Genomic DNA, 16,182 nt, shown 5'->3' with positions numbered 1-16,182 from the left:
CCTTCCAAGTAGTTCTCTTGACATTAAAAATAACATTTATGAAGAAGATACTATGTGAATTGAGAGGCAGTATACTATAATATTTAATAGCAAGGATTCTAGAAACAGACTGCCTGGGTTCACATCTCTTAGTAGCTGTGTGACCTTGGACAGCTTACTTCAACCTAACTACTTTCTCTCTTCAAAATGGGGGTAAATCATAGTATTTTTTTTAATAAGGGTTTTGTGAGGATTATTTAATATGTATAAAGCGCTTAGAAAACTGCCTGACAAGAGCCATTAGCCATTGTTACTGTTCTTGGGAATTTGGATATTTTATTTAGATAAAACCTAAGAATACCAGCTCTATATGCAGCTATTATATTGCTCTACTTTCTCTTTTTTCCTAGAGCACTTACCTTCTAACATACTAGATGCTTTGTGTATTTCTGAAGTTTATAGTGTAGTATTTGTCTTCCTTTCACTAGACCAGTGTTTTTTGAAGTGTGATCCCTGAACCACTAGCATCCATCACCATCATTTGGGAACTCTTTAGAAATGGAAATTATTGGGTCCCACCCAAGCTTTACTGAATTATTAACTGTTTGAACAGTTTGTTTTTGTTTTGTTTTGTTTTGTTTTTAAGATTTTATTCATTCATTTGACAGAGAGGGAGAAGACAGTGAGAGAGGGAATACAAGCAGGGGGAGTGGGAGAGGGAGAAGTAGGGTTCCTGATGAGCAGGGAGCCCAATGTGGAGCTTCATCCCAGGACCCTGGGATCATGACCTGAGCCAAAGGCAGACGCTTAACAACTGAGCCACCCAGGTGCCCCTTAACAGTCTGGTTTTTGTTTTTGGTTTTTTTTTTTTTTTTTAAATTTTGTTTTTATTTTTATTTTTTTTAACAGTCTGTTTTAAACATCCATCCAGAGGATTTCTGATTCATGTCAAGTTTGAAAGCAACTGAGCAAAAACCAAGCTCTCTGTTTTCTTCACATCTTTGTTAACACTTGTTATTTCTTATCTTTTGTTAATAGCCATCCTCTGGTGTCTATTTTGTTAATAGACATCCATAGGTGTGAGGTAGTATCTCATTGTAATTTGATTTGCATTTCCCTGATGATTGTGATGTTGAGTACCTTTTCTTATACTCTTGGCTATCTCTATGACTTTTTTGAAAAAATTCTATACAGATCTTCCACCCATTTTTTTTAGTCAGATTGTTTAGGTTTTTTTTTGTGTGTGTGTGCCCTTGAGTTGTATGAGTTATTTATATATTTTGGATATTAATCCATTATCAGATACATGATTTGCAAATCTTTTCTCCCATTTGGTAAATTGCCTTTTTTTGTTGGTGGTGGTTTCCTCTGCTGTGCAGAAGCTTTTTAGTTTGATGTAGTCCCACTTGTTTATTTTTGCTTTTGTTACCTTTTGGTTGTCAAATCCAAAAAAATCATCACCAAGACATGTTGAGGAACTCTTATGTTTTCTTTTAGTTGTTTTATGGCTTTAGGTCTTACATTCGAGTCTTTGGCCATTTTGAGTTAATTTTGTATATGGTATAAGATAGTGGTCCATTTCCATTCTTTTGTATTTTTCTGTAAAGTTTTCCCCAAACTGTATTGAAGAGTTTGTCTTTTCCTTGAGGTAACACAAATATATTTATAGATATATTGGTCTCTGTCCCTGGGTCCTGCACAGAGCTCCTGAAATCCTTGTCATTTCCTAAGTGATAAGAACACTAGGAGCATCTTTTGTTCTAAGGAGATGACTCTGGATGGCCTCCTGGATGGGGACTGGTCGCCAGAAAGACCAAAGAGTGATTAGAAGCTTGGATTTCAGCTCTACCCCTTGTCCTCCAGAGAGGGAAGAGGGGCTGAAATTGGAGTTACTAATTGACCATGCCTATGTGAGGAAGCCTCCATAAAATCCCAGAGAGGGTTCAGGGAGCTTCCAGGTGGGTGAACGTATCCAGACCCGGAGGGTGATGCACCCCAGCTCCACAGGAACAGAAGCTCCTGCACTCAGGACCCTCCCAGACCTCACCCTGTATATCTCTTTATCTGATTGTTCCTCTGTATTCTTTATCATAACCCTTAATAAGTTGGTAAATGTAAGTGGCCATCTCCCTGAAGCGGGTGAGCATATCTAACAAATTAATTGAACCTGAAGAGAGCGTCATAAGAACTGCCAATTTGTACCCAAATTGGACAGAAGTTGTGGGTTTACCTGGGGATCTGCTACTTGTCACTGACATTTAAAGTGTTTTTGGGGTGGGGGATAATCTCGTGAGACTGAGCCCTTAACCTGTGGAATCTGATGCTGTCTCCATGCAGATAGTGTCCGAATTGAGTTGAACTGTGGACATCTACTTGGTGTTGTAGAGAATTGTTTGATGTGGAGAAAAATCTCCATACATTTGGTGACCAGAAGTGAAGTGTTCTATATGAGTAGTAAAGGAGAAACACAAGAAGCATACACACAGGGTTTTTTCTCTATACAGAGAGAAAGACACAGGAGCGGGAAAGACTGGGTTTTCCCAGTATAGTTTCCCATTGTATATTCTTGACTCCTTTATTGTAAGTTAATTGATTGTGTATGTTTATTTCTGGGCTCTGTATTCTATTCCATTGATTTTTTTTTTCATCTGTTTTATTATAGTACCATACTGTTCTCATGACTATAGCTTTGTAATATCCGGAAGCTTGATACTTCCAGCTTTGTTCCAGTTGGGGTCTTTTGTGGTTCCGTGCAAATTTTTGGATTGATTATGCTATTTCTGTGAGAAATGCTTTTGGAATTTTGATAGGGATTGCAAAGTCTGTAGATTGCTTTGGGTAGTATGGATTAATTTTTCCAGTCCATTGGCATGGACTATCTTTACACTGATTTGTCTCTTCTGTTTCTTTCCTCAGTGTCTTGTAGTTTTCAGTATACATGTCTTTAACTTCCTTGGTTGAATTTAGTGTTATTTTTTTTAAGATTTTATTTGTTTATTTGAGAGAGTGAGAGAGAGAACAAGAGCGGGGGTAGAGGGAGAGGCAGACTCCCCACTAAGCAGTGAGTCTGATGCAGGGCTCGATCCCAGGACTCCAGGATTATTACCTGAGCCCAAGGCAAGATGCTTAACTGACTGAGAAAGAGTAAAAAGTGTTTTACTCTTTTTGTTGCAATTGTAAATGCACTGTTTTCTTAATTTCTCCTTCTGATAGCTTATTATTAGTGTATAGAAATGCAGTCGATTTTTATATATTGATTTTGTATCCTGCAGCTTTACTGAATTTGTTTATTAAGTCTGACTGCTTTTCTGGTGGAGTCTTTAGGGTTTTCTGTGTATAATATGTTATCTGCAAATAGTGACGGAATTTACGTCTTCCTTTCCAATTTGGATACCTTTCATTTTTTCTTGCTGTTTGCTCTGGCTAGGACTTCAATACTATGTCGAATAAAAATGGTGAGAGTGGGCATCCTTGTCTTGATCTTGATCATAGAGGAAAAGCTTTGAGCTTTATACTCACCAGTGAGTATAATGTTAGCTGTGGGCTTGTCACATATGGCCTTTATTTTGTTGAAGTATGTTCCTTTTGTATCCAGTTTGTTGAGATTTTGTATAACAAATGGATGTTGAATTTTGTCAAATGCTTTTTTTGCATCTTTTGAGCTGATCATATGATTTTTACCCTTCATTTTGTTAATGTGGTATATCATGTTGATTTGTGGATACTGAACCGTCCTTGTATCCCTTGAGTAAATCTCACTTGATCATGATGTATGATCCTTTAATGTTTCATTGAATTTGGTTCGATAATTTTGTTGAGGAATTTTGCGCCCGTGTTCATCACGGATAGTTTTTGTGGTGTCCTTGTTTTCTTTTGGTATTGCCATATGCTGACTTCATAAAAGTTTGTAAGTGTTCCCTTTCTTATCACAAGCTCTGTCTTTTGTCTGTTTTGTTTATTATGTATCCTAACCATGTAGAAGAGTGCCTCATACATATGAGGTGCTCCATAAATATTTGTTGAATGATTGTATAAGTACTGTGAATTGTTGGGGAGAGACTATTAATAATATATGATTGGGTGTTGAAACTGAGTGTAATTTTATTTTTATTCTACCATGTTTTCCACATTTTTATCACTTTTTAAATTTTTTTAAAAGATTTATTTATTTACTTTAGAGAGAAAATTCGCATGCTGGGGGAGGAGCAGAGAGTATTTTAGGCAGACTCCAAGCTGAGCGCAAAGCCCAAGGCAGGGCTCAGTCCCACAACCCTGAAGATCATGACCTGAGCTGAAACCAAGAGTCAGTTGCCCTGCCGAATGTGCCTCTGAGGAGCCCCATCATTACTTGTAAACTGGGTATCCACACCTTTTAAAACAAAGGATAGAATAATAGACAAAATATGTTCCTTTTTAGGAAGTTTGTATGGCAATGACAATCTGTTAATATATGTGATTAATTATTAATCCATTTAATATTATATTAAACACAGTCATAATTTCTAGTTTTAGTTTTATAGCATCTGAAGTTCTCTCCAAATACCTCAGAATGCTACAAATTATTATCCGGATAATACAATAAATGCCCCTCATCATGTTCTAGTTTTGATTTCGTAGTGCCTGAAAGCAGCTCCAAATGTATTAATGAGTGTTGTAAAATTATTGAAAGCTTGCCATTTTGATTCACTCATATTTTAGTATGTGTCCACAGGACCCCATTATTTTGGGAAACAGCAAAAATAATCACCCTGGATAATCATATGCAACTGGTTGGTGAACACCAGTTACTCATTGAATTAATTTTTCTTTCTTTTTTTTTTTTTTTAGATTTTATTTATTTATTTGACAGACGGAGATCACAAGTAGGCAGAGAAGCAGGCAGAGAGAGAGAGTAGGAAGCAGGCTCCCCACTGAGCAGAGATCCCAGGACCCCGGGATCATGACCTGAGCCAAAGGCAGAGGCTTTAACCCACTGAGCCACCCAGCCGCCCCTGAATTAATTTTTCTAACACTTCATATTCTTTGGTGAATTTTGTTTTTGCTCTTAGTTCCCTCCCATCTAAGGATTTACTTTTAAAAATAATGGTAGTTACTGTTTATGAAACTCTTAGTATGCCTAGCATTTCCTAAGTGCTTATTATGTGTGTTATCTTTTAAACCCTTCAGACAACCCTACGAGGTCAGTACCATTACATTTCTTTCCTACAGCTAAAGAAAAGAGTTAGAGGGCTCTAATATAGACATATCTTATTTTGTTGCCCTTCACTTTATTGTACTTCACTTCATTGTGCCTCTCAAATACTGCATTTTTTTACAAATTGAAGATTTGTAGCAACCCTATGTTGAGCAAATTTATTAGTACCAATATTCCAACAGCATTTGGTCCCTTTCTCTGTCTCACATTCTCACAATACTTCAGATTTAATTAGGCCAATTAATAACCCTACCTTGGCCTCTTAGTGTTCAAATGAAAGGAAGAGTTATACATCTCTTACTTTAAATCTAAAGCTCAAAATGATCAAGCTTAGTGAGGAAGGCATATTATAAGCTGAAATAGGCCAAGAACTTCAGCCTCTTCACCAAAGAATTAGCCAAGTTCTGAACGCAAAGGGAAAGTCTTTGAAGGAAATTAAAAGTGCTTCTCCATTGAACACACGAATGATAAGCAAGCAAAACAGCTTTATTGCTGATACGGAGAAAGTTTTAGTGGTCTGAATAAAAGATCAGACTAGCCACAACCTAATCCAGAGCAAGGCCCTAACTCTTCAATTCTGTGAAGGCTGAGACAGGTAAAGAAGCTGCAGAAGAAAAGTCTGAAACTAGCAGGGGTTGGTTCATGAGGTTTAAAGAAAGAAGCCGTCTCCATAACATCAAAGTGCATGGTGAAGCCCCAAGTGCTGATGTAAAAGCCACAGCAAGTTATCCAGAAGATCTAGCTAAGATAATTAATTAGTATCTTCAGGGTATGCCTGTGCTTTTAACTTCTATATATAGTATGAGATCAGGTAAACTATTGTGGTCTACAAATAGAAGATGTAGGTCCTAGAAATGCCACAGTGGGGCGCCAAAAGCAAATTAACAACATGATCCTGGTGAAACTGAAGTTTTCACCACCGCTCTAATGGGTCAAGGTTAGTCATTCTTGGGATAGTAAATGAACCCTCCCATGAGGAAGAGAAGCTGCCACCTTAGTTAAACATTAAGGTAGGCTTTCTCTAGCTGCTTTGGACCTGACCGTTTCATGATGCCCCCATCCACCCAGTTTACCAGTTAGTGAGTCTTAGAGTGAGTCACTTCCTTGTGACTGCTCTGGGAAGGCATGTGGGATGGGGGATAGTGTTTGAAATGGCTCACTCTTTTTTTTGGTGCCCATTCCACTCAGCATGCAGTCTTGCATTTTTGTAGTTAACTGTGGTGTTAACTCTAACTCTGTAAAAAAAGGTCTGAAAGTTTTCTGAAGGCTATTCCCTAAGCTGAAGGCAGACGCTTAAATGCACAAAAATGTTCCTCAGTGCTGTAATATACAGAAGCCTTGGATTGGGAGTCAGGAGACTTGCATTCCAGAACGAGTATCACTACACATTTGCTCTTCCTATGACCTTAAGAAAGGCAGTTTCTCCAGGCTTTAGTTTCCTCAGCTGTAAAATGAGAAGGTTAGATTAGATGATCTCAGAGATCCATTTCCACTCTAAAATTCGTGGGTTTCACAATTCTGAGACTTAACATATAAAGAAGCATCTACTGATAACCTCTCAGTTGGGTAGAGTTCAGCCTCTTTTGAACCTTTAAATAAATCTTCCTCCCTGGCTTCATCATCAGAAGGGAGAATTTCAGAGGCTTTTTTTTTTTTTTTTAACCTTAGGATACCATAAAGGATCTTATAATGTGGTAAAATTCTTAAAATTGTTTTCAAAGGGAGCATATTTCTTTTAAAAATATACAAGCTGTAGAGCGCTCCTAAGAGAAGGTATGCCTTATGAAATTAGGTAGAGAGTGGAGTACCCCAGTTCCAAAAAGACGGAGAAACGGAGTCAAGGAGAGAAGTTAGTGAAAGGATCGAGATTCTGTGAGCTGTTCTTTGCTCCCTATTCTTAATTATGTAACCACATTCTTTGAATCATTCTGGAGTTAGCCTCTTAAAAATGCAGATTTTCCTGTCTTTAGCAAAGGAAGAATAAAGAAGGAAACTTTATGACTAACAGTTGTAGAAAAATCAAAGCTAGGAAGGGAATGCACTTACATGTAGAGTATTTCTTGGGTCAGAAGTGAGTGGTTGAGTGTGGAGATGGGCCTATTCAGAGGCGTGGTGACACTCAGCGACAGCGTATTACGGAGTAATATGATGCCTCTCCATTGAAGTAGCCATTCTTTTTTTTTTTTTTTTTTTTTTTATTTATTTATTCGACAGAGAGAAATCACAAGTAGGCAGAGAGGCAGGCAGAGAGAGAGAGTAGGAAGCAGGCTCCCTGCTCCCTGCTCCCTGCTCCCTGCTCCCTGTGGGGCTCGATCCCAGGACCCTGAGATCATGACCTGAGCCGAAGGCAGAGGCTTTAACCCACTGAGCCACCCAGGCGCCCCTGAAGTAGCCATTCTTGATTGCAGATATTATTTCACTGCTGGTGTCTGAAAACACTACTCAGGGATAGTGACAGCTGCTTTTGTGCTTACATCAGTTACATCATGGATGGTCAAGATGCAGACCGTTTGCCGTGGCTGAACTTTCTCCTATTTAAAACAACAACAACAGGGGCGCCTGGGTGGCTCAGTCGTTAAGCGTCTGCCTTCAGCTCAGGTCATGATCCCACGGTCCTGGGATCGAGCCCCATATCTGGCTCCCTGCTCAGCGGGAAGCCTGCTTCTCCCTCTCCCACTCCTGCTTGTGTTCCCTCTCTCGCTGTGTCTCTCTCTGTCAAATAAATAAAAATCTTAAAAAAAAATAAATAACAACAACAAACCCTCAGTTTTGTGAGCAGTGTAGAGTGAGAAATAGTTCACTTGGAGTGTCTTACATGTATTACGGGTATGTTGCATAACAATGGAGGAGGCATAGGACAGGGTGCATTGTCATTCGCTCTTGCAGGCAGTAGTAACATCTAAGGAACCCTCTGCCAGGTTAACAGTTCTGGAAGCTATGAGATTTATAAAAGAAAAAGTAAATTTCTCTCTTCTAGAGGAGTTTGATCTCCACTTGTGAAGATAGAATGTCCATGTCCAGAGTGGTTCATGATCACTTAAAAAGCAGCTGACAATTGACAGGATAGATGCTGTTGTGATTAACAGAATGTAAATCCATATAAAGCATTACAGTGATATTATATCTTATATGGGATTGCGTTCAAATGCTTACAATGACAACTAGGATAAAGAAAATTAGCCAAGAAAATCTGAGGACAGCATGTTGAATACCCACATGCTATCCCTCCATAAGCCCAACTCAGCTGTTTTCTTTGGCAATGAATAAAATTGCTCTTTTTTCAGTTGAAGTGCTGGCTTATATTTAGGAGTCACAATGAATGAAAAATAACATAGCTTTGAAAGACCATGTCCGCATACACATGATGCAGCATGGATGAACCTTGAGGGCGTTATGCTAAGTAAAATAAGCCAGACTCAAAAGGACAAATATTTTATGATTTTATGATACCTAGACTCATCAGATTCATAGATATAGAGAGTAAAATGGTGGTTACCAGAGTTTGGGGGAATAGGAAGTGGAGAATTAGTGTTCATTGGGTATGGAGTTTCAGTTTGGGTGGTGAAAATGTTCTGGAGATGGAGTAGTGTTGATGGTTGCATAACAATGTGAATGTACTTATTGCCACTTGGCTGTATACTTTAAACTGGTCAAAATGGTAAATTTTATGTTATATAAATTTAACCAAAATAAAAAAAAGACCATATCCCCAGATTGTAAAGATAATTCCAAAAGATGAACTCAAAAAAACAATGTAAGCAGTGATAACTTTTTGGTAGTAAGTAGGTTGCTTATATGTAGATTTTCAGGGAGAATATTCATTCGGATGCACACATTTTTATAAATTAAACCGCTCATAAGTAGGGCTAATCTTTGCTTGTTACATATGAAGGGATGACCTGCCTCCTGTTTCATACCTAATGAAGCAGGTCAGGTCCCAAGGAGACGAAGAATTATTATCCAGGCTTACATGTCGAGTCAACCCCAAAGAAAGGTCCAAAATCTAACTCCGTTTTCACACCAGCGGTTCTCTCTTACACAAATGTTTACCAGGTGATATCATGCCAGTACTCCCTTCATCATTTTTGCCATGTCCAAGTACCATTTTTACTGTCACTTGATTGTTTTCTTTATATCAACTTCTAAAATAAATTTACTTAATATGTAGTTATTTTAAAAGGAAGTTTCACATTACCGCTTTAAATGGAAAATCTTTTTTTTAGTTTGAAGTATTTGAGTGTTTATGTAAATTTCAATTCTCCAAATATTGCTATTTAATTAAATTTTTTTAGAAAGATTTCAATTTTATTTGACATAGAGAGTGAAAGAGCGCAGGAGCACTAGCAGGGGGAGCTGCAGAGGGAGACGGAGAAACAGGCTCTCCATCGAGTAGGGAGCTGGATCCCAGGACCCTGGGATCATGACCTGTGCCAAAGGCAGACGCTTAATTGTCTGAGTCACCAAACCACCCCAGTTTTTTAAAATTTATTTTTATTTTGGCTTTTTTTCTTTTTTTTTTTTTTAAGATTTTATTTATTTGCCAGAGAGAGAGAGAGTACACACAAGCAGGCAGAGAGGCAGGCAGAGGCAGCGAGAGAAGCAGGCTTCCCGCCGAGCAAGGAACCCAATGCGGGACTCGATCCCAGGACCCTGGGACCATGACCCGCAGCGGCTTAACCAACTGAGTCACCCAGGCGTCCCTATTTTGGCTTTTTTTAAAAAAAAATTTTTATTTATCTATTTGACAGACAGAGATCACAAGCAGGCAGAGAGGCAGGCAGAGAGAGAGAGGGGGAAGCAGGCTCCCCGCTGAGCAGGGAGCCCAATGCGGGACTCCATCCCAGGACCCTGAGATCATGACCTGAGCCAAAGGCAGCAGCTTAACCCACTGAGCCACCCAGGCGCCCTATTTTGGCTTTTTTTTTTTTATGTATAATTAACATACAGTGTTGTATTAGTTTCAGGTATACAATTTAATGATTCAGTAATTCTATATATTACTCAGTGCTCATCAAGAGAAGTGTACTTAATTCCCTTTATCTATTTCACCCATCCCCCATCTGCTTCCCCTTTAGTAGCCATCAGTTTGTTCTCTGTATTTAAGAATCTGGTTTTTCCTTTGTCTCTTTTTTATTTTGTTCATTTGTTTCTTGAATTCCAAAATATGAGTGAAATCATGTTATTTGTCAGGGTGCCTGGGTAGCTCAGTCGGTTAAGCGTTTGCCTTTGGCTCAGGTGATGATCGCCTGGTACTGGGATTGAACCCCAAATTGGGCTTCCTGCTCAACAGGGAGTCTACTTCTCCTTTTCCCTCTGTCACTTCCTCCTACTCATGCAGGCACACACTCGTGCTCTCTCTTTCAAGCAAAATCTTAAAAGAAAATCATACAGTATTTGTCTTTCATTTTGACTTTCACTTAACATTATGCCCTCTAGATCTACCCATGTTGTCGCAAATGGTAAGATCTCATTCTTTTCCTTTTTTATGGGTGACTCATGTTCCATTTTGCATATTCATATACACATACACACACACCCCACATCTTAATCCATTTATCTATAGGTGGATACTTGGGTTGCTTCCATATCTTGGTTATTGTAAATAATATTAAACATACGGGTGCATATGTCTTTTCAAATTAGTGTTTTTGTTTTCTTGAGGTAGTTACCCAGTAGTGGAATTACTGGATCATATGGTGATTCTATTTTTAATTTTTGAGAAAACTCCGTACTGTTTTCCACAGGGGCTGCATCAGTTTGCATTCCCACGAACAGTGCATGAGCGTTCCTATTTCTTCACATCCTTGCCAACACTTACTGTTTCTTGTGTTTTTCATTTTGTTTTACTTTATTTATTTTTAAAGGTTTTACTTATTTATTTGACAGACTGAGAGAGAGAGACAGAGAGCAAGCAAAATCACAGAGAATGGCAGGCAGGGGAGAAGCAGGCTCCCTCTTGAGCAAGGAGCCTAAGGGTGCGGCTCAATCCCAGGGTCCTGGGATGGTGACCTGAGCCCGAGGGCAGTCCACTTAACTGACTGAGCCACCCAGGCTTCCCTTGTGTTTTTCATTTTAGCTATTCTGACAGGTGTAAGGTGATATCTCATTGTGGTTTTGATGCACATTTCCCTAATGATTAGTGATGTTGAGTATTTTTTCATATGTCTGTTGGCCATCTGTAGGTCTTCTTTGGAAGAATGTTTATTCAGATCCTTTGCCCATTTTTTAATTGAATTATCTGGGGGTTTTTTGGTGTTGAGTTTTCTAAGTTCTTTATATAGTTTGGATATTAACCCCTATTGGATATATCATTTGCAAATTCAGTAGATGGCCTTTTTGTTTTGTTGATGGTTTACTTTGCTGTGTAAAAGCTTTTTCTTTTGGTGTAGTCCCAATAATTTCATTTTGCTTTTGTTTCCCTTGCCTGAGGGAACATATTTAGAAAAAATGTTTCTGTGGCTGTTGTAAAAGAAATTACTGCTTATGTTTTCTTCTAGGAGTTTCATGTCTCATTTAGGTCCTTATCCATTGTATATGTGTATAGTGTAAGGAAGGGGTCCATTTTCATTCTTTTGCATATAGCTGTCTAGTTTTCCCAGCACCATTTGTTGAAGAGACATTTTCCTGTTATATATTCTTGCTCCTTTATTGTAAATTAATTGGTCATGTGAGCATGCGTTTACTTCTGGGCTCTCTCTTCTGTTCCACTGATCTATATGTCCATTTCTTTGCCAGTACCACACTGTTTGATCACTACAGCTTTGTAGTGTATCTTGAAATCTGGGATTATGGTACCTCCAGCTTTATTGTTCTTTCTTAAGATTACTTTGGCTATTCAGGATCTTTTGTGATTCTGTATAGATTTTAGTATTAATTTGTTTTAGTTTTTATGAAAAATGCTGTTGGTAGGGTGTCTGGGTGGCTCGGCTTGTTAAGCGACTGCCTTTGGCTTGGGTCATGATCCCGGAGTCCCAGGATCGAGTCCCGCATCGGGCTCCCAGCTCCACAGGGAGTCTGCTTCTCCCTCTGACCTTCTCCCCTCTCATGCTCTCTTTCATTATCTCTCTGAAATAAATAAATTAAATCTTTGGGGGGGGGAATGCTGTTGGTATTTTGATAGGGATTGCGTTAAATCTGTCAATTGCTTTAAGTAGTGTGGACATTTTAACAATATTTGTTCTTCCAGTCCATGAGCATGGAATATCTCTCTGTTTGTCAGGTTCAGTTTCTTTTATCAGTGTTTTATAGTTGTCAGAATACAGATCCTTCACATTGTTGGTTAAGTTTATTTCTAGGTATTTTGTTATTTTTGGTATGATTGTAAATGGGATTGTTTTCTTAATTTCTCTTTCCGCTACTTCATTATTAGTGTACAGAAATGCAACAGACTTTTGTACATTAAATTTGTTTTTTATGACTTCACTGAATTCATTTATTCTGGTAGTTTTTTGCTGGAGTCTTTAGAGTTTTCTGTATATAGAATCATGTCATCTGCAAATAGGGAATGTTTTATTTCTTCCCTACCAGTTTGTATGCCTTTTATTTCATTTTGTCTGATTCCTGCAACTAACACTTCTGGTACTTTGTTGAATAAAAGTGCTAAGGGTGGACATCTTTTTTTTTTTTTTGTTAAGATTTTATTTATTTTTTTGACAGATCACAAGTAGGCAGAGAGGCAGGCAGAGAGAGAGGAAGGGAAGCAGGCTCTCTGGCAAGCAGAGAGCCAGACACGGAGCTCGATCCCAGGACCCTGGGATCATGACCTGAGCCGAAGGCAGAGGCTTTAACCCACTGAGCCACCCAGGTGCCCCAAGATATCTTTGTATGTCTTTGTCTTGTTCCCCCTTCTTAGAGGAAAAGCTCTCAGTTTTTCCCCATTGAGTATGATGTTAGTTGTGGGTTTTTCATATATGGCCTTTATTATGGTGAGGTATGCTCTCTCTAAACCAACTTTGTTGAGAGTTTATCATGAACAGATGTTGTACTTTGTCAGATGCTTTTCCTACTAAGGTGATGATAATGTTTTTTTATTCTTTCTGTTATTGATATGATATATCACATTGATTCATTTACAAATACTGAACCATTCTTGAATCCCTGGAATAAAGCCCACTTGATTGTGGTGAATGACTTTTTTAAGGTGTTGGATTTGGATTGCTAATATTTTGATGAGGATTTTTACATCTATGTTCATCAGGGAAATTGGCCTATAGTTTTTGTTGTTGTTGTGTCTTACCTTTTAATATCAGGGTAATGCTGGATTAGAATGGATTTAGAAGTTTTCCTTCCTTTTCTATTTTTCTGGAATAGTTTGAGAAGAATAGGCATTAACTACTCTGTACATGTTAGGTAGAATTTGCCTGTGGAGCCCTCAGGTCCTGGACTTTTGTTTGTTGGCAGTTTGTTGATTACTGATTCATATATTTGCTGGTAATCAGTCTGTTCAGTTTTTATCTTCCTGTTTCAGTTTTAGTGATCTATATGTTTCTAGGAATTTAGCCATTTCTTCTAGGCTTTCCAGGTTTTTGGCATATAGTTTTTCATAATCCTATAATTGTATATCTTGGTGTTGGTTATTTTTCCTCTCTCATTTATGATTTTGAGTCCTTTCTGTTTTTTTCTTAAGTCTGGGTAGAGGTTTATCAGTTTTATTGATTCCCCCCCACCCCCAAAGAACCAGCTCCTGGTTTTATTGATCTCTTCTGTTGGTTTTTGTTTCTGTCATTTATTTATGCTCTAATCTTTATTATTTCCTTCCTTCTGCTGGTTTTAGGTTTTGTTTCTTGTTCTTTTTCTAGCTCCTTTAGGTGTAAGGCACTCCATTGTTTTTGAGGTTTTGTTTGGTTTGTTTTTATCTCTGTTCCATTTATTTCCGTGCTAATCTTTATTATATCCCTTCTTCTACTGGCTTTGGACTTTGTTCTTTCCCGTGGTCCTTTAGATGTAACGTTAGGTTATTTCTTTGAGAGTGTTCTTATTTCTTGAGGTAGGCCTGTATTGCTTTAAACTTCCCTCTTAGAACGGTTTTTGCTGCATCCCAACAATTTTGGGCCGTTGTGTTGGTCTCCATGTACTTTTTAAAAAAATTCCAGTACAGTTGACATACAGTGTTATATTAGTTTCAGGTATACAATATCGTGATTCAGCAATTCCCTACATTATTCAGTGCTTATCATGCTAATTGTCCTCTTAATACCCTTCACCTATTTTCCCCTTCCTCCCTCCTTCCTCACCTCTGAAAAAGACCAGTTTGTTCTCTGTATTTAAGCATCTGTTTTTTGTCTTTTTTTTTCTGTTTGTTTTTTGTTTTTAAATATTTTATTTATTTATTTGACAGACAGAGATCACTAGTAGGCAGAGAGGCAGGCAGAGAGAGAGGAGGGGAAGCAGGCTCCCTGCTGAGCAGAGAGCCTGATGCGGGGCTCGATCCCAGGATCCTGAGATCATGACCTGAGCCAAAGGCAGAGGCTTATCCCACTGAGCCACCCAGGCGCCCCCTTCCTGTTTTTGTTTCTTAAATTCCACATATGAGTGAAGTCATATAGTGTTAAGTCTTCCTCCAGCTGACTAATTTCACTTAGCATTACACCCTCTAGATCCATCTATGTTGTTGCAAATGGCAAGATTTTATTCTTTTTTATGGCTGAGTAATATTCATGGGGTGTGTGTGTGTGTGTGTGTGTGTATGTGTGTGACATATCTTATCCATTCATCGGGGATAGACATTTGGGCTGCATCCATGTTTCTTGGCTAGTGTAAATAATGCTGCAGTAAACATAGGGATGCGTATATCTTTGAGTCAGTGTTTCTGTTTTCTTTGGGCAAATAGTAGTTGATTTACTGGGTCATAAGGTAGCTCTATTTTTAATTTTTTGAGGAACCTCCATACTGGTTTGCACAGTGGCTGCACCAGTTTGCATTCCTACCAACAGTGCATCAGGGTTCCTTTTTCTCCACATCCTTGCCAACACTTGTGTCTTCATGTATTTTTTTGATGTCCTCTTTGTTTTCTTGGTTGACCCATACACTGTTCAGTAGCATGTTATTTAGCCTCCATATACGTGTTCTTTCCAATTTTTTCTATGATTGATTTCTAGTTTTGTACCATTATGTTCAGAAAAGATGCATGATAGAATTTCAGTCTTTTTAAATTTACTGAGACTTGTTTTGTGGCTAATATGTGATCTATCCTGGAGACTATTCCATGTACACTTGAAAGGAATGTGTATTGCACTGTTTTTGGATGGAATGATATATATATCTATTCAGTGGAAAATCTTTCAAACCTATCTAAGTGATCAGGAAAATACAGTGAGGGGCGCCTGCGTAGCTCAGTGGGTTAAAGCCTCTGCCTTCGGCTCAGGTCATGGTCCCGGCGTCCTGGATGGAGCCCCGCATCAGGCTCTCTGCTCAGTGGGAAGCCTGCTTCCCTTCCTCTCTCTCTGCCTGCCTCTCTGCCTACTTGTGATCTCTCTGTCAAATAAATAACTAAAATATTAAAAAAAAAAAAGGAAAATACAGTGAAGGCAGAACAGTGTTGTTTTAGTTAAGTGTTACTGCTTGGCAGCTGAAGCCTGTTTTTTTTTTGTTTAAAGAAGAAATTAGTAGTTTTAAAGACATGCTAGTCAATTAAGCGTATAAAGACAAAATGACAAGATAAAGGATTGAAACAGAGTTGAAAGGGGAATGACTTTCTCACTGTGTGCGTCAGTGTTATTTGCATCATTTTACATATTACCATCAGTGGGTATGGCCAAGAAATATGTACCATACCATGCACTCTCCCCAGCAAGCAGAGTAGGTGAGTTTTGAATTTGTTTTGCAGAAAAGCAGTTGATAAGGGTTAATATAGAGAAGTGTTTTATAGTGGAGGTAAAAGTGGGGACAAGGGGGCACCTGCGTGGCTCAGTCGTTGGGAGTCTGCCTTCAGCTCAGGTCATGATCCCAGGGTCCTGGGATTGAACCCCGCATCGGGCTCCCTGCTCAGTGGGAAGCCTGCTTCCCAATAC

The 16,182-nt window shown here is 38.7% G+C and overlaps 1 protein-coding gene across 5 annotated transcripts in view; it reads left to right on the top strand.

Annotated features, from left to right (window-relative positions):
• The window catches only part of VTI1B (vesicle transport through interaction with t-SNAREs 1B), a 32,652-nt gene that overhangs the window by 3,485 nt on the left and 12,985 nt on the right, over nt 1–16,182 (top strand). The gene's annotated exons all lie outside the window — the stretch shown is intronic.

This window comes from Martes martes (assembly GCF_963455335.1).
Source record: "Martes martes genome assembly, chromosome: 7".
NCBI lineage: Eukaryota > Metazoa > Chordata > Mammalia > Carnivora > Mustelidae > Martes > Martes martes.
Note: the sequence above shows the minus strand (reverse complement) of the source record. Positions and strands in the feature narration are given on the sequence as shown.